Raw genomic sequence first — 20,802 nt, forward strand, 5'->3', positions numbered from 1 at the left:
TTGTAAGCGTCAGCCATAGCCTTGTGTGGAATGTGTTACATGATCAGCAGCTTCATCCTTTCCATCTTCAGCGCGTACCAGCACCAGCACCTGAAGATTTTCCCCAACGCGTACAGTTTGCATTATAGTTTTCACGCCGGCCGAAGTGGTCGTGCGGTTAAAGGCGCTGCAGTCTGGAACCGCGAGACCGCTACGGTCGCAGGTTCGAATCCTACCTCGGGCATGGATGTGTGTGATGTCCTTAGGTTAGTTAGGTTTAACTAGTTCTAAGTTCTAGGGGACTAATGACCTCAGAAGTTGAGTCCCATAGTGCTCAGAGCCATTTGAGCCATATAGTTTTCACAACAGACTGCCCTGCACCACATATTTCCAGCCGAGGTCTTGTACACCGATGACGCTTTGTTTACTCGTGAAAGCTGTTTCAATACTCGCAGTTGGCATGTTTGGGCACATGTGAATCCATGAGGTACTCGACCTCGTGCTCATCAACAGCGATTTGGTATTAATGAGTGGGCCGTCATTCTCGGTGATAGGTTGATTGGGTCACACATTCATTCATTCATTCATTCCATCTCAACGGACGGAGATATCGCGGAACATGTGTTGCCTGAACTGCTGAGTTTCGGAACACATTGCGTACTCACGCCTTCACAGCCTTAGCAAAGGGCGAAGGACGCCATACTGATTTTAAGTGCCGGACTTTTTCTCGGGTCAAATCTTCGTCCAGCCATTACGATGCTTTCCGTACTTCCTCAGTATCTTGTATTTGATCAGTATTACCAAAAGGCTAAAAAAAGTCTGTTTAATGGCTTTCATGGGCAACAAAAATTTGATTTCAATCATTAGCTTTCTCTTCTGAATGCGAAATTAATTTGTTGATTCCCACCTACATAGGAAGAAATGACCATCGTAATGAAATCAGAGCTCGCACGGAAGTATTCCAGTGTTCGTTTTTCCCACGTGTTGTTCGAGAGTCGGACGGTGGGCAAGTAGCTTGAAGATGGTTAGATGAGCAGTCTGCCAGACAGAGTAGTCGTATAGGTGTATATTTTCAGTATTTCAATTAAATATCGACAGAAATTAAAAATTTAGAACGCTGTCATAATCTGCTCAGCAAGAGGCAAAATCTAATGTTAAAAATTTAACACAACTACTGAAGTATGAAAGTTAGAAATTATGTCTTGTGATTGTGTAACTCACGGCACACAAATTTCCCAAAGTATATTAATCCATCATTTGAGAATGAGTGCACTTATCGACTTCCAACAAATCTTACACATAATTTCAAATATTTTCGTAACTTTTTCTAGCCGACACCCTTCCCTCCTCTCCCCCCGCACAAAGAAATGAAAGGAAAAAAAGTTCATGAGTTACTATATTTTCGCTGTCCATGCGGTAAAACTTCAGCATTCCGACCTGGCGTTTTAATTTAATATTTCTTTACTACCGCCTCTATTCACAACAGATTCTGCAGGCAGTATCCACGCATACCACTGAATGTACCTGCAAAATTATAGCTCTATATTGACACATAGTTCTGGAGATATGACACGGTAAACACTGAGTTTCAGTTTTAATTTTTTCATTAGTCTTTGGACGGATAATCGTAAGTAATGAAACCAACATAGTTACGTTCTGCGTTTCAACCATAAAGATTTTACATACTGAGCGTCAAATATTTAACACACTAACTCATTTGTAAATAATGTCTGAAGCTCTTTTATTCATTGAGAATTCGATTTGAAGAGTCGGTGGAGGGGAGGAAGGGGTGGGCTACTGGTTTATAAGAGATAGTGGATTTCTTTTCCACAATAACATTTGCTGCTGCCAGTCATCATTTTCTGAACGACGCGTTTCGCGAAAGAGTTCCTATTATCATATGCAGTTTTCGTCTGCTATGACATTTTCTGATTTGATGCTTGCGATGTGTCAGCTGCCGAATTATTACGGCGTCTCTACTGCAATACAAATATAAGCTGTTTTGTAGTTACTCATTTATCTTCCTTATTGATAATGACGAATTTGGAACTAACTTTTACTTACGGATGTTTTCTTGTTCTCTTATCTAGAATGTTACACATGTTACACTATGTCCAGTCATATTAATGTGACCAGCTCTCAAAAGCTTGAACAATCACCTTTTGCTGGTCGGTCCGCTGCAAGCTGTGCAGGAAGAGAGTCGATGTGGTTCTGGGAGGTACCGACAGGGATATGCCCACGTTGACTAATGTGCCGTGGCTGCTCTGGGTTTCTCGGTTGGGGATCCACAGCGCGAACAGTCCGATCGAGGTGGTCCCGTAGACTCTAGATTTGGTTTTAAACTGGGAAGTTTGGTGGCTGGCAGAATACGGTAAAATCATCCTGGTGCTCTTCTTGTCACGCGCCGCACTCTGCGTTGTCCTCCTGGTCGAAGCTATCGTGCCGAGGAAAAACAAACTGCATGTAGGAGTGGGCATAGTCACCAAGAATAGGTGCACACTTGTGTTGATCCATTGCGTCTTGCAGAATGGCTAGATCACCCAGAGAATGACACCGAAATATTCCCCAGATCATAAGTCTCCCTCTTGCGACTTTTCAGACGTTTCACGACGTACGCGTCAACATCCATCTGTCCGATGCAGTTGGTAGACCCTTGGCTCGCCTGGGCGATCAGTTACTCAACAGTTGCACGTCGATTCGTTCGTACACATCTTCCCTGCCGTAGTTCACCCCTGTCATCTATGGCTCGTCGTACACTACAGCTGCCTCGAGACCGATTTTGGACTGCACAATTTCGTTATGCAGAGTATTCTTTTAAGGACGTCGGTAAGCGAATAGTTTACGTACTTAGCCGTTTCGGAAATGCTTACAATTTTATCCCAAAAGCTTATGATAACGCCATTTTGAAAGATAGGTAAACCGCACCGTTTCCGCATAACAACGACAGCACTGTTTTTCCCCTTCCCCCCTGACACGCTTCATACACCGTCTACTACTATTGCTATCACCTGCCCTCTGTCAGTGGCCACGTATAACACAGCCAGGCCGGCCGGTGTGGCCGTGCGGTTCTAGGCGTTTCAGTTTGGAACCGCGTGACCGCTTCGGTCGCAGGTTCGAATCCTGCCTCGGGCATGGATGTGTGTGATGTCCTTAGGTTAGTTAGATTTAATTAGTTCTAAGTTCTAGGCGACTGATGACCTCAGAAGTTAAGTCGCATAGTGCTCAGAGCCATTTGAACCATTTTGAACACAGGCAGTGGTCGCATTCATGTGGCTGGGCCGTGTACATCACTTGCACAGCAGATAGTTTACACCCATCGTTAAAAACGGAAATATATAATAAGCCACAGGCAGTCTCAAAGACATTCTAGTTACAGTCAACAGAGATCTGTAACTACATGTACTGCTCTTAGAAAGTATAGTGTACGTTAGTTCAGACGGTATTTTTCGTATATAAGCTAAACATTTGTTTATTTATACACAAAAATTACCACCTGCGGTCTGCGGATGATGAAATTATACACAGAAACGCTGAAACGCTAAGAGACTTCAGTGACGATTCGTACATAAAGATCAAAATACCTGTAGAATCGACGCTCGCTGCATGAACTTATTGTTGACCCTAAGCTTAAATGTAGTGTATTGCGGATAAATGGGTAGATTTGTTCGATTACACAACTGGCGATAAATTTTGGCAAAAGTGAGCTCACAATTCTCAGATATGTAGTAGTATCTGTCTGCAGCGTAATAAAGCCGAACGACTACGTAAGAACAGTTGCCGAAGAAGCTGATGCTAGGCTGCCATACACAAGAACAATCCTAAGGAAATGGAATTTGACCACGAAGGAAATGGTTTATAAGTCATTCGTTTGTCATTTTTAATTTTTGTATTGTTCGTCAGCTTGCTATAGCTACCACATAAAATTAATAGAGAACATCTACAGATGAAAGGCGGGCCCACGAGCTAAGGGCAAGCGCGGCACAGAAATGGTTCTCGAACTCCAGAGGTAAACGTTAAAGAAGACAGGTTGTGCATCAGGGAAAGACTGAGTAATAAATTTCGCCGTGTGTGCTTTCCGAGAAGAGTAAGGCAACAAAACACTTCGTCTTATATACACCTTGCCTTGCATCCTCAATCGAGAAACCTAGCGCAGCTGTCGAGGCACTTGAGCCGGCATGGGTCCACATCCCTGTCGCTACCTTCCAGAATTTCACGTCTTGCAGCAGCCCCCGCAGAAAAATGTGGTCACAGAGGCTGCTTTTAATGTGACTGGACAGTGTAGCTGTTGTTCTACTTGTTGTCATTCGTAATTTCATTTGCACAACGTGAGGAAATAAACATTCATTTACATAATGATGTTTTTTATATAACGCAATGTTATGGCCAATTGTCAAACGTGTGTTGGTGGTATCTTTGATATGTGATGTAAATTGGTTTTTGTTGTAGTGTGATTAGGTGTCTACATCCACACTATATTATGCGTGCTTTCTTCCATAAAACTACGAGGATGTCCTGAAAATCAGCTAAGAAATTAAAGTAAAATCCCCAAAAAAATCTACAAAAATTCTGTGAAGATAGGAAAGGAACGTACATGCTCGCTGAAGATAGATATATGGATCGATATCGGTCCAGCAAAAAGAAAAGAAAATAAATAAGCACGCTTGTCTATATGTCGTTCATCATATTCCCTCCATCTTTCAGCTTTCCCATCTTTCCTTAGTATTGGCTTGCCATCTCAGTTCTTAATATTCATACTCACATTATTTTTTCCAAACGACTCTTTAATTTCCTTATAGGCGCCATTTATGTTTCCCATAGGTTTGCATATCCCCTCTAACCATTTCCGTTTTGACGTACAGCGCCTGCTATGAATATCATTATTTGAACTCTACAGGGCGTTTCCGTAAGAGCGTGCAAAAATGTAACAGGACATAGAGAATGCTCCCGTGAACAATTTGAGATAGGGAACCTGGGGTCGAAGACGTCAGATTGAGATATGGAAGTAAACTTGTCTACCTCTTTGTCTCGCATTACTGTTTTCCAGCTTATTTACAACTAACATGCGTACAAATGTACACATACTGTGCTGTTTATTTAGATGTACATTGTTTGTTTCCTGCAAGGAAACAAGGAGGACGAGCCTGATTATCAGGAGGTCTTGATGCAGGTTTCATTTTGTAAGATGGTTCAAATGGCTCTGAGCACTATGGGACTTAACATCTGAGGTCATCAGCCCCCTAGAACTTAGAACTACTTAAACCTAACTAACCTAAGGACATCACACACAACCATGCCCGAGGCGGGATTCGAACCTGCGACCGTAGCAGCAGCGTGGTTCTGGACTGAAGCGCCTAGAACCGCTCAGCCACCACGGCCGGCCATTATGTAAGATACAGTATAAATGGTACGTTCATTGTGTCAATGATGCTATCTACAGTTAACTAATGTAAATAAAAAAGTACACAGTAATGTGACTTTATTCCTATTATCTCCTTAAGCTTGCTTCTCCGACCCAGGTTCCCTACCTCACATTGTTCAGTGGAGCATCCTCTACGTCCAGCCAAATTTTTGCAGACGGGGTGTTTGTGTTGTCCTCATCATTTCACCACCATCATCCGTGGCAGTTGCTAGATTGGACTGAGTTAAAAATTGGACTGTGTAAAAATTGGAACTTTGTACGGGCATTGATGACCGCGCAGTCGAGCACCTCAAAAACCAAACATTATCATCATCAAATTTTTGTACGCTGTTACAGATAATATCCCCTTTTGCCAGACTCATTTGTTGCGTTGACATGTGGAACGGTAAAGGCAGGAAATGATATTGCATATACGTTTACATTCTGCATGCCATCTTACCATGTGTGTATCCGTAATTCAGTGGCTGGTGGGCGCGCAATTTCATTCTCAAGCACCCTACTAGGTTTGTACACTACTGGCCATTAAAATTGCAGATGATAAACAGATAATCATTGGACAAATATATTATACTAGAACTGACATGTGATTATATTTTCACGCAATTAGGGTGCATAGATCCCGAGAAATCAGTACCCAGAACTACCACCTCTGGCCGTAATAACGGCCGTGATACGCCTGGGCATTGAGTCAAACAGAGCTTGGATGACGTGTACAGGTACAGCTGCCCATGCAGCTTCAACAAGATACCACATTTCATCAAGAGTAGTGACTGGCGTATTGTGACGAGCCAGTTGCTCGGCCACCCTTGACCAGACATTTTCAATTGGTGAGAGATCTGGAGAAAGTGCTGGCCAGGGCAGCAGTCGAATATTTCCTGCATCCTGAAAGGCCCATACAGGACCTGTAACATGCTGTCGTGCATTATCCTGTTGAAATGTAGGGTTTCGCAGGGATCGGATGAAGGGTAGAGCCACGGGTCGTAACACATCTGAAATGTAACGTCCACTGTTCAAAGTGCCGTCAATGCGAACAAGAGGTGACCGAGACGTGTAAGCAACCAGAGGTAGTTGCTCTGGGTACTGATTTCTCAGGATCTATGCACCCAAATTGCGTACCACCACGCCGGGTGATACGCCAGTATGGCGATGACGAGTACACGCTTCCAATGTGCGTTCACCGCGATGTCGCCAAACACCGATGTGACCATCATGTTGCTGTAAACAGAACCTGGATTCATCCGAAAAAATGACGTTTTTCCATTCGTGCACCTAGGTTTGGCGTTGAGTACACCATCACAGGCGGTCCTGTCTGTGGTGCAGCGCCAAGGGTAACATCAGCCATGGTCTCCGAGCTGATAGTCCATGCTGCTGCAAACGTCGTCGAACTGTTCGTGCAGATGGTTGTTGTCTTGCAAACGTCCCCATCTGTTGACTCAGGGATCGAGACGTGGCTGCACGATCCGTTACAGCCAGGCGGATAAGATGCCTGTCATCTCGACTACTAGTGATACGAGGCCGTTGGGATCCAGCACTGCGTTCCGTATTGCCCTCCTGAACCCATCGATTCCATATTATGTTAACAGTCATTGTATCGGAGCAGCAATGTCGCGATACGGTAAACCGCAATCGCGATAGGATACAATCCAACCTTTATCAAAGTCGGAAACGTGATGGTACGCATTTCTCCTCCTTACACAAGGCATCACAAAAACGTTTCACCAGGCAACGCCGGTCATCTGCTGTTTGTGTATGAGAAATCGGTTGGAAACTTTCCTCCTGTCAGGACGTTGTAGGTGTCGCCACCGGCGCCAACCTTGTGTGAATGCTCTGAAAAGCTAATCATTTGCACATCACATCATCTTCTTCCTGTCGGTTAAATTTCGCGTCTGCAGCACGTCATCTTCGTGGTGCAGCAATTTTAATGGCCAGTAGTGTATTTGTCAGGGTATGTCAGAATCTTGCTCGCCGATGTCTTACTTGCACTGTGGTTGATGGCCGTCAGTTTCAGCACATTTTGTAAGGTATAGTACAAATGATTCGTTCATTGTGTCAATGATGGTATTTGCAGTTAACTAATGTAAATAAAAAAGTACACAGTAATGTGTCTTTATTTCTATTATCGCCTTAAGCTTGCTTCTCCGACCCAGGTTCCCTACCTCAAATTGTTCAGTGGAGCATCCTCTATGTACCGTCATATTTTTACAGACGGGGTGTTTGTGTTGTCCTCATTATTTCATAATCTTCATCGTCATTCGTTACAGTTGCTAGATTGGACTGAATTAAAAATTGGGCTGTGTAAATATTGGGACTTCGTACGGGCGCTGATGACCGCGCAGTTGAGCGCCCCACAAATCAATCATCATCAAATTTTTGCACGCTCTTACTGATAATGTTCCCTTTTGCCAGACTCATTTGTTGCGTTGACATGTGGAACGGTAAAGGCAGGAAATGGTATCCGCATATATGTTTACACTCTGCATGCCATCTTACCATGTGCGTATCCTTAATTCAGTAGCTGGTGGGCGTGCAATTTTATTCTCAAACGAATCGCTAGGCTTGTACTAATTTCACGTTTTACTGGCGCAGTATACTGCTTGAAGTCAGTAGTAATACTGCAGCACCGTGCCAGTATAGCATGTTCGATTGCGGTTAACTTTCTTCGCCACAAATTACGCAAGCGCAGTGCCGCCCCAGGCGCGCCGGAGAAAGCTGTGTGGCGCGCGCCTTCCGGATCTGGTGCGACTCGGGCCGCGGTACACGTGGACCGCCCAAGGCGTGGTGAGGTGAGGTGAGGTGGCGTAGCGCGCTGATCACACCGCGCGAAGCGTTGCGTGCGGGCTGCGCGGCTGGCCGAGGTTCTGTGCCCGCTCCGTCCCACAGCCTGAGGCAGAGGTCAAGGCCACACGGCACTGTCCAGTCCGGCAGGCCTCGTCATTTGTCTGCGACAATGGCACTCGAGCTCCGTGGCTGTGCATTAAACTAAGCTACTATGAAAAGGTTCTTCGGAACCCGCCACCAGTCACAAATTTCTGTTGATTTACTTAAAACTATAGGAATAAACATAAAAAATAAATAAAAATTTGTTCGTTCAAAACTGTAAATCTCTGAAAGTTCAACGATTGCTTCGAAATTTTGAAACAAAGTTCTATTCGAATACAAGAGTGTTTCTATACCGGGTGAATCAGTAAAAACTTGGACAGCCGATATTTCGGCAATATAAGGCGCCATTGATATGCGGGTTTCACAGACTGGAATGGCAGCCAGGGGTCCGCCTATGCACCCCGCACACAGAGTGTTATGAACAACGTAAGAAAAGGTAGATTGATACTTACCGCAAAGAAGTGATGATGGCGAAAGAGAGAGGGGTTAGGAAATGGACAGAGACAGGGGAGAGAAGGAGATTATGGCGTATATCCAATTCCTGTACTACTTAGAAACGTGTTCTTTCTCGTTTCTTTCTTTTCCATATAAGCAAACAGCCGACAGTAACGCATGGCCGAGAACAGCTAGTTATTTAATAAAGCAACAAGTTTCCAGGTATGAACCTCATCTTCAGACTAAAATGGGAAAACAAAACACACTTAACTAGGGACTCTGCACTTCGTTTGTTAGTTTGCAGCCCATTTGCTTAAAAAATAGCACCACTTCACCGACACGTAATGACTGTCTTCTTCTAGTGTGTTGAGTTACGTCCGTCGTTATGGCTCCTTGGATCTTGTTAACAGCCGTTTGTAAACTTGCAAAGGATAGTTACCACCTGTCATCACAATCAGCATCACTGTGAGGCAGAAATAAGATAGATGGCTTCTGTCTCGGGCTTTCCTGCCGACGTTTGTTTCGACGATTTTTCTCACATTTCGGTAATACGAGAGTTTGTGAAGAAAGGGAAATATTTTAACTTATAATACGAATCTAGTTGATAGGAAGTTTCCTTTGAAAATATCTGCCTATACGTCGTGTATGAAGGTAAAACGGGGACGATAAATAGTCCACATAGGACGAGAGTAGAAACTTTTGACGCGATGAGAAGTGTAAATGCTGAGTATAGATGGGTAGATCGGATAACAAACGAAGCGGTACTAATCTAATTGCGGAAAATATAAATTTATGGTACAATGTGACTACAGAAATGACAGGTTGATAGATAGGACCTATGCTGAGGCATCAAGTAAAACTTCACTTGGTGACGGATCGAATTTTCTCTCTCTCTGTCTCTCTCTCGTTGTGTGTGTGTGTGTGTGTGTGTGTGTGTGTGTGTGTGTAGGGGAGGGGTACACATTGTAGACGGAGACCAGGAGCCACCTGCTCTAGACGGATTCAAGTGATTCACTCTTTATATATGCACGAAGAGACCTACACAGCATAGACTAGCGTGGGTAGCTGCATCAAATCAATATTCTGGCTGACCACTTCCTCCCGAGACATGTTTCAGATGTTCACCCTTCTGCAGTTGACGAAATGTATATTGTTTCATAAAAACTGTCTGGACAGCCACAATGAATGTGGCATTGAACAAGACATGACATGAGAAGCAGACCCGACAGCATAAAAGAAGGCGGGAATTATTGTGTTCTCAATAGGGAAGCGGTAACAGCAGAATCGATAGGATAGGAGAGCTAAGTCACTTCGAACTGGACTAGACGCTGTACATCACCTGAGTAAGAAATCCTTCAGGGACACATCAAATCTTCTAAGGTCGCTGAAGTCAACTGTTCGTGGCGTGACTGAGAAGTGGAAACGCGGGAGGAACAACACAGCTAAAAACCAAGACGAGGCGGAGCTCATGTTCTGACATACGGGGACCGTCCATGATTGCGCAGGGTGGATATAAAAAATGGCATGAAATCAGCAGAAGGATCGTGAGTTCCAAAGTACTATCAGCAGCCCAGTTAGCACAATGACTGCGTAGGAAGTTAAAAAGAATGGGGCTACGAAGATTGAGCAGCTCCTAATAAGCCACGCTTTTCTGGCGTCAGTGCTAAGCGACGCTTGAGAAGGTGTGAATAGCAACGCCGCTGGGCAGTGAGCGACTGGAAACGAGTGACTTGGGGGGTAACAAATCGCGCTATACCTGTGGAAATCCGACGGAAAGGTTTGATTTTGGCGAAAGATTGGAGAACGTTACCTGCCATCATTGTGCGTAGTAACTGGTGATATGGTATGGGAGTGTTTTTCGTGTCTGGGGTATCGTTACCTTACTGCGCGTAAGAAAGCGGTACATGTGGAAGGATATTATACATTTTACAGCGTTGTGTACTGCGTATAGTAGAGGAGCATTTCCGAGATGATGACTCATTGTATCAGCATGAGAGCGCACCCTGACACAAAGTAGGATCGGTGAGGCAAGGGATTGTAGATGACAATAATCCTGAAATGGACTGACTTGGCTAAAGTCCCGACCTAAACCCAATGGGACACCCGTGGGATGAGTTGAACGCCGAAAACGCTCCAGACCCCAGCGGCTCTTGAGGAAGAATGGGCAGCGACACCTCACTGAAAGTGTCCCCACGGAGTTCAGGTCATCATAAAGGCTAAGGTTGGAGGCACCTCACAGTATGTCCACTAATAGTTAACCGGGCCATTTTTCCACAGACATCCAAACACCTCATTGAAAGTCTCCCCAGCAGAGCAAAAGCAGTCATAAAGGCGAAGGGTGGACACATCCCATATTAATGTCCACTAACGGGTGTCCGGATACTTTGAATCATATAGTGCTGTTTCATACTCATCGTCATTACATTTATGCCAAGTGAATTTTGAACATTGCCGTTACGCAATGCAAAATAACAATTACGAAGGAGCCTTGTAGTTCGCAGCATGATCAATTCCTAAGACTCACTGATGAGTTAATTACATGACGTTCACGCTCGTCCATGGTGATTCCACGTTTGCTGCCTATATTGTTCACATGTGGCTACAAGAATTAAATATGGAGACGTACGTAGTCGGTATGCGAGAGGTACATATATATATATATATATATATATATATATATATATATATATATATGTGTGTGTGTGTGTGTGTGTGTGTGTGTGTGTGTGTGTGTGCATTTAGAACACAGACACGGGATGTACTGGTTGCTAATTGTTAGGCGATATTGACTGTCATGTGATCAATATGGAGCATCGAATCCAGGAGAGACCAAGACGGTGAGCCGCCCTCGAACACCTGTCTCACCTAGTGTCAAAGTGACCGCGTGTTTTGCCGGCGGGGAGGTGGTTGCACTCGCTGCAAGCCTTCTGGTTCCATTTGCCACATCAAGATGGTTCCGCACAACGCCGGCCGAAGCGCGAGCGACTGCCCTGCGCTCGGACGTTGAACTCGCGGCTCGCACCCAACATTCAGCTCTACTTCATGCCGTAAATGCCCGAGCCACACGTACTTAAGAAAACTGTGCGTGCCAGGCGGAAATCAATTGTCGGCGAGAGGTAGCTGACACTACTGAAAGTAATTTGTCTCAACTTCCCAAGTATAACCTATACACTTAACATCTTCCACTGAAGAGAACAGTAGGAAATTTTTTTGCATAAAAACCGTTGCAATTATATATGTTCGTTATTGTGACAGAGAAACAATCGAGTCACACAAAGTGACTGTATCGAAGGGATCTAACCGAGTTCGTTAGTGTGGTAACTGAACACAAAGATTATTTCGAATCAAAAAACCATGACTTAGGATAATTCGAACTTGCATCTCCAAGACTGGTCGACGTCTTAGTCCGTTTGTGTATCCAAAACTATAAACAGAACAATACTGTCCATATAAACACAACATGTGCTTTTCGTTACCATGAACTTCTCATTTTCTTCAACTAGACATCAAAAAAAGGAGCGGATTCGCGTGAATTTGTTACAGTGTACTCATATCTGACAGTTGTCTAGTTCTGAATCGACACGAAAAAGCCTTAGAGGGTGGCGTAAAGAGCGTCAATGAAACTTCCCCTTTCCTTCGGGCGTTGATTCCCACACATTTCGCGATCAAAGACCAGAGTTTTCGGTGCGATGGGCAACAGGATGAAGCAGTTGACAAGCTTTGACGCTGCGGACACTCCCGGATGTTTCAAATCTTCTCTAAGCACATTGCAGGGCTGCATCCTCGCTAAATGTGATCGCACTCGTATGGAGTGCAGTGCGACCGTAGTTTTTGCGCTCGTGTACAGGTTGGAACCAGTAGGGAGCGTTCAAAATCGTCCGACGAAAAAATGGTTCAAATGGCTCTGAGCACTAATGGACTTAACTGCTGTGGTCATTAGTCCCCTAGAACTTAGAACTACTTAAACCTAACTAACCTAAGGACGCCACACACATCCATGCCCGAGGCAGGATTCGAACCTGCGACCATAGCGGTCGCGCGGTTCCAGACTGTAGCGCCTAGAACCGCTTGGCCACTCTGGCCGGCTCGTCCGACGAAATTTGAACGTGATCTGAAGGAGTAAAGGATACTTATGCTTTCTCAGACCTCCTATTTCCCACCCTCCTGTAGCAGTATCACGGACGGGTGCGATATTGACACACGCGTGAATACCAAGACAAGACTCCCTCTAAGACCCCCCAGTTAGGCAATACCTTCGGTGGCACCCACCCACATTTGAGATTTTGAAAATGTGTCTTTACAGGGAAAACCTGCAAAGTAGTCCTAGACGCCTGCAGGCAGGCAACTGGCATGGGAGGGGTGACAAGCGGTTGCCTAACTGCAATGGCCTGATGATTCCTTAGTGGTTCAGACCTGTTCACGAAAGCAAAAATTGTGGCCGCGCTACATTGCAAACGGGTGTGAAAACGTTCAATGGAGTGCAGCACCACGATGTTCTTAGAGAAGAGTTGGCTGCAGCATCAAATGTTGTCAAGAACGTCATCCTCTAGCTCATCACACTGACAACTCTCGTTATCGACCGTGAAATGTGCGGGAATCAACGCCCCAAGGCAAGGGGTACTTTCGCTGATGCACTTTACGCCACTCCCTAATGTTTTTCCTGTCGATTCTGAGCGGCAGTGTGCCTACAATCTTTTCCCAGGCCACCCATAATAAAATCGATTGATTCCAACGCTGCATGTCACCGTTTGGCCATCGCAGAGGCGTGAAAAGAAGGGGTGAAATGTGGGTAATGAGCGAGTAATGTTCTTCCCCAGGTGTGACTTGTCCACGGTGGGCGCTGGGCAGAATTATGGTGAAGTTTGGTGTCAAGGTGACAGTATTAACCCATCTTAGACTTCAGACGAACTTCCGAGCTGTAGTCTTTTTTACGCACGCATTGACCACTTTGCTGTTTGAAGCATCTCAGAGCCCGAGGGTGACGTCACAAGGTGTCCTGCTTTTGCACCATTACGTAAGAAGATTGTAGGCACCTTTTAACCAGATTTCGAACTTCTGAGTCGCAGTGGGAAACAATTAGGGGGTTGTGAAGAAGTGATCTTCCAAAGCTGTTACGCAGTGTGGATGAGCCGTAGTGCTATTAATGCTGTGCCATACAATGAATGCTTCAACGACCGGATGGTACTGTTGTTGATAATTCTTCCGGGTTATATGGCCGTGGTCCATGGAATTCTTCTATTCCTAACGTTTCGTCCAATACTACGTTGGACATATTTAGGGGTATGGCTAGTCCTGCTCAGTCCTGCCGACTGACAGTCGGCAGGACTCAGCAGGACGAGCCATACCTCTGAAGATGTCCAACGTAGTATTGGACGAAACGTTAGGAATAGAAGAACTCAATGGACCACGGCCATATAACCCGGAAGAATTATCGACAACATTAATGCTGTGTGCAAAATTATCAGTAATTTACTTGGTTTAGTCGACCAGAACTGTAGCCGCGGCGTCTTTTATTTCCGTACAGGGAAGCGAGTCCCCGTCATGTTCGGATGCCGGACCTGGTACCGCCGTGACAGACAGCCTTGTAGCTTTCCTTTCGGCGGGCGTCGTGACCGCAGTGAATGGGCTGACCGCGGCTTTCACTTTCTGTAGCGGGAGAGCTGCGACACGCCGGCAAGCCTGCTGAGCTTCCCACATAGGACTGCCCGCTGCGAATCGTAATCAAGAGCTACATTTATTCACAGCACGAATAGTACACGTGCACATATCGGGAACAAGTGCGTTTTCAAAAACATCAGGCTGAAGATTGGTTCCAACACCAGTATTTTATGCTTCTATTCACAGATCAACACTGGTTTAGAAAGCGTCGCTCGTGCGAAACTCAGCTGGTCCTATTCTCGTACGATACCCAGTGAACCATGGATGAACGGCAAACAAGCGTATTGCACACTTCTAGAGTTCCGGAAAGCGTATCAGACTGTTAATGAAGACGTAAGCGTACGGAAAAGTTTCACAGATGTGTGAGGCTCGAAGACTTCCTAAGTGATAGAGCCCAGTACGTTGTCCTCGACAGCGAGCGTTCATCAGAGGCACGGCTATCGTCAGCAGTGCCACAGGGAAATGTAGTAGTCCACTCTTGTTCCCTACACAGGGTTAGTCAGGAGGAAAGGTACATCCTGTGAGGAGTGATAGTATTGGCGATTTATAACAAAAGACTTCAGACGAACACATATATCTTTGCCGGCCGCTGTGGCCGGGCGGTTGTAGCCGCTTCAGTCTGGAACCGCGCGACCGCTACAGTCGCAGGTTCGAATCCTGCCTCGGGCATGGATGTGTGTGATGTCGTTAGGTTAGTTAGGTTCAAGTAGTTCTAAGTTCTAGGGGACTGATGACCTCAGTTGTTAAGTCCCATAGTGCTCAGAGCCATTTGAACCATATATACTTTCTTAGTCATATTCGGTAGAAAATCACTGGCGTCATTCGCATATTCTTTTTCTCTAGCACTAACACGCGGATACAACCAAAGCGACATTAAACTACGTAGTGTTGTTTTTATTTACCATTTCAACGCGCGCTTCAGTCGGGCAGCGTGGGACGACGAGTGCTGCAAGTGTACACGTTGTTTAGCTCACGCCTCACTACTACAGCGGTTGCACCTGTGTACTACACTGTTGTTACCTGCACATTCAAAATAGCACCCGTGTGTGTAGTGAAAGTGCCCCAGGTCTCCACACATGCGGAGTGTGGTGACAAGATGTTTGTCTACGGGTTTTGCGTGGGAATTCCAGAGCCGCTGTTCGCGAATACGAATGACGACTTCCTAATCTCAGAGTTCCGGATAGCAGATTGGGTGAGCGCGGAATGCTTCCCAGCGTACACGTTGCACCTGCACATCCCGCCCAACAAGATCATAATGAAGTTACCTAAACTAAAAACTAAACTCCTCCTGAACAGGCCATGAAGACCCAACGGTACCGACCGGCCGCCGTGTTATGCTCAGACCATAGGCGTCACTGGGTGCGGATATGGAGGGGCATGTGGTCAGCTCACCGCTCTCCCGGCCGTATGTCAATTTCCGAGACCGGAGCCGCTACTTCTCAATCAAGTAGCTCCTCAGTTTGCCTCACAAGGTCTGAGTGCACCCCGCTTGCCAACAGCGCTCGGCAGACCGGATGGTCACCCATCCAAGTGCTAGCCCAGCCCGACAGCGCTTAACTTCGGTGATCTGACGGGAACCGGTGTTACCACTGCGGCAAGACCGTCATAATGAAATTACCAACATTCTTAAAATGGTAGAACGTAGACCAGCTACCAGCTCTGGGAGAACTGCAGCACAGCTTGGTATTAGATAAACACGAGTGATGCGCACAGTACGTGAGCAGCGTCTGCATGCGTATCATCAGCAATGTGTGCAACAACTGCATGTAGGAGATGATGCTAAACGAAAGGAATTCTTTCACTGGATCATTGCCAATGAATGCTGTATTCCACGTATTCTGTGCGCTGATGAATCAACATATGTCCGCAGCGGCATCAATGGCACGCGTTATTCTCACGCGTGGGCAGATGAAAATCTGCACAATAATGTCGAAATAAATTTTCAACAACGTTTCTCGGTGAACGTGTGGTGCGATTTTATTGATGACCAACTCATCGGTCCGGATGTTTTAAATTACTTTCTTTACCGGAATACCTCGAGGACATTTCATTGGCAACACGTTGTTTGTACTTTCAGCACGACGGATTTCCCACACATTCCGTACGGCCAGTGACGCAATACATACTGCGCCTCGGATCGGTCGCCGAGGAGTCATTTCTTGTGAGCGAAGTCGACAAGCGCAGAGTGGACACAAAGGAGGAATTTCTCGCTCGTATTTGAAATTCGTGTGCTTAAGTAAAGGATCGTGCGAATGAGCTCAGATCAGCAACACAGTAGCTGTCTGCAGGAGCTGAAAAATGCGTAGCAACCGACGGTGGACGTTTTGAACATCTTATGTGAGGAAATGTGCGCGGTTAAACAAAAAATGAGATCACAATGTTTCATTTACTACCATCTGCATTTGTCCTTTTCTACGCTGTTTTCATAAATTTTCTCTGTCCTGTTAAGAACAGGACACATGTGCATATGATGTTCTAGTTTATGGGAAAGTGTCGTCGTCGAGTGACTATGCGAGGATACAAAATGACTTAAGACAAACTTTTATTTGGTATAATGGATGACAACTTGCTCTACATGTAGAAAAATGTAAGTTAATGTAGACTAGTAGCAAACACAATGCCCTCAGTTTTCGGATACAGCATTATTAGTGTGCAGCTTGAGACAGTGCTGTCGATAGAATGTCTAGGTCTAACGTTGCAAAGCGATATGAAATGGAACGAACTCGGTAGTAGGGAAAGTGAATCGTCGACTTCGGTTTGTTGGGAGATTTCTAGAAAAGCCTGGTTTATCAAGAAAAGAGACCACGTATAGAATACCTGTGCGACCTATTCTTGAATCGATATCCACACACGACCGCAGCCATGCATTCAGATAACGCAACAAAATCAACTTACAATTCCACGCCTTCTTTTCATTTACGTTAACTGTTGCTCACGCGTTGTTCCCTTCTTAAATGTTCTTAACTCATACCTAGCTGACGGAAACTTGCTTGTCAATAGCCAGAAATTCGACGACAACCTGATACGTTCTCTCGCCTAGTAAATGAAAAGTGATTGTTACTGCTCTCTGAATCACGCACGGAGTGAGATAGTGCTATGTTTAAGACATGTGACTTCTATGTGGAAGGGGTGAGCTTCGAATGACCCTTGGTCCGTCTTGAGCCAGGTTCAGAGCGGCTTCCTTTCCCATGATTAACTGGACAAAGTCACAGCCGACAACATTCGCCATCTTCTATCATTCCAGCGTTGCACTCTGACCCTAGTGACATCGATCCTGATGGTATCTTAAGCTCTAATCCACTGTTCTTGAATGACCTGTTCAAGAAAATGCAGTCTGGAAATGAATAAGATAAGTAGTGGACGATTCGAATATACGTTAGGTGACAATCGCTCAGCTACTATCTCGCGGTGTTGGTTGTACAAGAATACTGGGCCATATCACGTCCTTGTATCTCAAGTACTGATCATGAAAAAAAAAAGGATTATAGTAACACAGGAACAGAAAGAAACTGGTTCCCACGAATCTTTAGGAATGACGTTATTCTGTGTTATGAACTCCACCTTCATATCATGAGCATTTAACGAACATTTTGAAGAAATATTCTCTGTGTAAGAACCGACGTGTATGCGGTGTGTCACGGACGTTTTGGAAGTGGTGAAAACTATACAATGCGGCCCTAGAACTGACTGTCAGACAAGAAAACTGACTATATGAGTGCAAATAAGGTAATACGTGTACTGGGAGAAACTAATTCCAGGCGGCATTGCAAAGGGAACTCATGAAATTCTGTCATAGCCGAAATCTATCTGCAGTTCTTGCCGACGATAGTTTTAGTTTCTGTGCGATAACGTCCGCATTTAGGCAAGAATTGGACGTTTGAATGGATAACGACAACCGTCAGACATTATTGATTTGCCTTTGTAATCTTCAGAGAGGAAAATGTACAGCTAAGTTCCATTTTTACGAATAATACCGCGTACATCGTCTATCAATGATGGGAGGCATTCGTTAGATATACACAGAAGACTGACGACCACCAGTGTGATAATAAATGCAATAACTTGTCATCCCATAAGGTGTAAGTACGGTTCCCTCAAACCATTAAGTTACCACTGAATGAGGATAAAATTCCGAAAGAACTTCAGGTAACAGATAGCGCAAACGAATACGCAGTAGTCGCATTATCAGGATGGACAAGAAAATCAAGTACAGAGAAGGTACGCGACTGGGGATATATATGAAAAATAGGAGCTTTGCGGCGTTAACATTCAATGACCCTCGTCCCGAAAGCAGTGCCTATAACCTTCAAAAAGTTGGCATCGGCATAGTCTTTCAAATCAGAGATAACTTGGGTAATGGGTCATGTCATAAAATTGAAAAAGAAAACGCCACAAATACAGTGGCTCAAGAAATTACAAAATAAACTGGAAAAATTCAAATAAATTTTATATAGGTCAAATCAGGAGGTAGTTCACAACAAACTTGGTGGAAGTCTTACGGTGGTAGCGGCTGCGCATTAGCGACGCACTTGAAAGATCTAGACGGCATCATTCAAGAAAGTTCATTATGATCACAGACCTGTGTAAGTAATTTATTTCCTTTACTAATAAATTTCATCCCCTCTGGCTTCTTTCTTGGAGCGGGATTGTCATAGACATTCACTAGTGTTGTGGAACTCAGCGTGCAATATCCATGTATACCATCATTATGTACTCGCTATCTTCTCAGCATCTCCACCGCACATTGTTCTGCGTTGCGGACGTTTGCTGAATAGCAGAATAGGCGTGCCGAAATTGCAAGCCACGGGGACGGAACACTCGCGTCCTTGAGCACAACTTTCTTTGCATCACTCCTTACTCTGCCTTCTGAGAGTATTCTAGTAAAGACATGAGTAAGGTCACCTCAGTTTCTATGCATTTTAATGACAAACATGTAGAACCTACTTCACTGGACTTGACTCTGCGAGCATTATAAGTGAACTGTTTTGGGTTGTTGAAAAAGCAACACTGGCCTGCAAAAGTAAGGAGTTCTGCAGAGAAATCTTCTTAGATGTATCGCTTGCCTTTGACGGCGTCTGGCAAAAGGCGTTTCTATGTAAGCTCTTCGTGTTGTGCTTTTCCCCTTCACACGTTAAGTTATTGAAATCCTACGTGATCGTCCGTGACGCAACTTCAACCCAGCAAACAATAAGGGCCATGTTACCACAAAGGTCAATGCTTGGTCGGGTACTGCACTCTGTGCGCAAGTCGGACCTACATACCGAAGATGCCATGTATATTGAGAATCATCTACATCGATCATATGGCAGTCATCACCAGAAGCAAATGGCCGCAGCACCTCAATGTCCACTACAAGATGCATGTCGGGCCATTCATATTTAGGTTTTTATGATTTCGCTTAATCGCTACAGGCAAATTCCAGAGTGATTCCCCTGAAAAGGAACTGCCGATTTCCGGAAATAGAGTAAGTTCCGATTCTACTCGTCTGCTTTGACCAATGACGTCATATTTCAAATAAAAGCGATCGCTTACCTGAGATACTAAGACAACCAAAGGTAACATTAATAACAAGCCTAATATAAGACAGACCTTTATGTAGAAAAACGTAGGTATAAAACACGCATGGTATTTCAGTCAGCTAATGACATGAAATTCAGGAACAACCGCAGGAGTGAGGAGGGTTTGGGTGGGAACGAACTAAAAAGCGTTGGTAAAGCCGAGATCATTCCAAAGCAACGGCATAACCGAAAAACAGGACTCTTAATTCGTCTAGAATAAGCGGAACAGAAATATACAGAAAATACATAATTGGACTCGAATAATCCACTTCACCTATACAGATCAAACAAAGACGGAGATACCAGACCCCCTCCCCAAAACAACAACACACACACGAAATAACACCAGAAATCTCAATGGAGTGAACTGCAAGGAAATATATATGGAAAGAAAACTGGAATCGCACTACAAACGACTCACTCTGATTCAACTACGTCATTAGTAAAAACCACATCACAGAAAAACACATCGATCACAAGAGTGTGCCACCAGTAACAACAACACAACGCCTAAAGCCGGCCATTGTGGCCGAGCGGTTCTAGGCGCTTCAGTCTGGAACCGCGCGACCGCTACGTCGCAGGTTCGAATCCTGCCTCGGGCATGGATGTGTGTGATGTCCTTACGTTAGTTAAGTTTAAGTAGTTCTAAGTTCTAGGGGACTGATGACCTCAGATGTTAATTCCCATAGTGCTCAGAGCCATTTGAACCATTTTTGAACAACGCCTAAAAGAACAATGCACGCAATGCCTCAACGAAGACACTTCCGAAACAAGCAGCCAATTATGGGTAACAACCAGAATTGCCAATAACATTACTGCTGATTTCACTCACGGCCTTTTCAGCAATCTCATCCTCAGACAACTTGACACATA

At 44.9% G+C, this 20,802-nt stretch overlaps 1 protein-coding gene and 1 pseudogene across 2 annotated transcripts in view; one reads left to right on the forward strand and one right to left on the reverse strand.

The window, feature by feature from the left end:
• Positions 1–20,802, forward strand: part of LOC126418750 (cadherin-23) — a 392,502-nt gene that overhangs the window by 190,931 nt on the left and 180,769 nt on the right. The gene's annotated exons all lie outside the window — the stretch shown is intronic.
• On the reverse strand, positions 15,862–15,979 carry LOC126420103 (5S ribosomal RNA; annotated as a pseudogene).

The sequence above is a fragment of the Schistocerca serialis genome, chromosome 9, assembly GCF_023864345.2.
Source record: "Schistocerca serialis cubense isolate TAMUIC-IGC-003099 chromosome 9, iqSchSeri2.2, whole genome shotgun sequence".
Classification (NCBI taxonomy): domain Eukaryota; kingdom Metazoa; phylum Arthropoda; class Insecta; order Orthoptera; family Acrididae; genus Schistocerca; species Schistocerca serialis.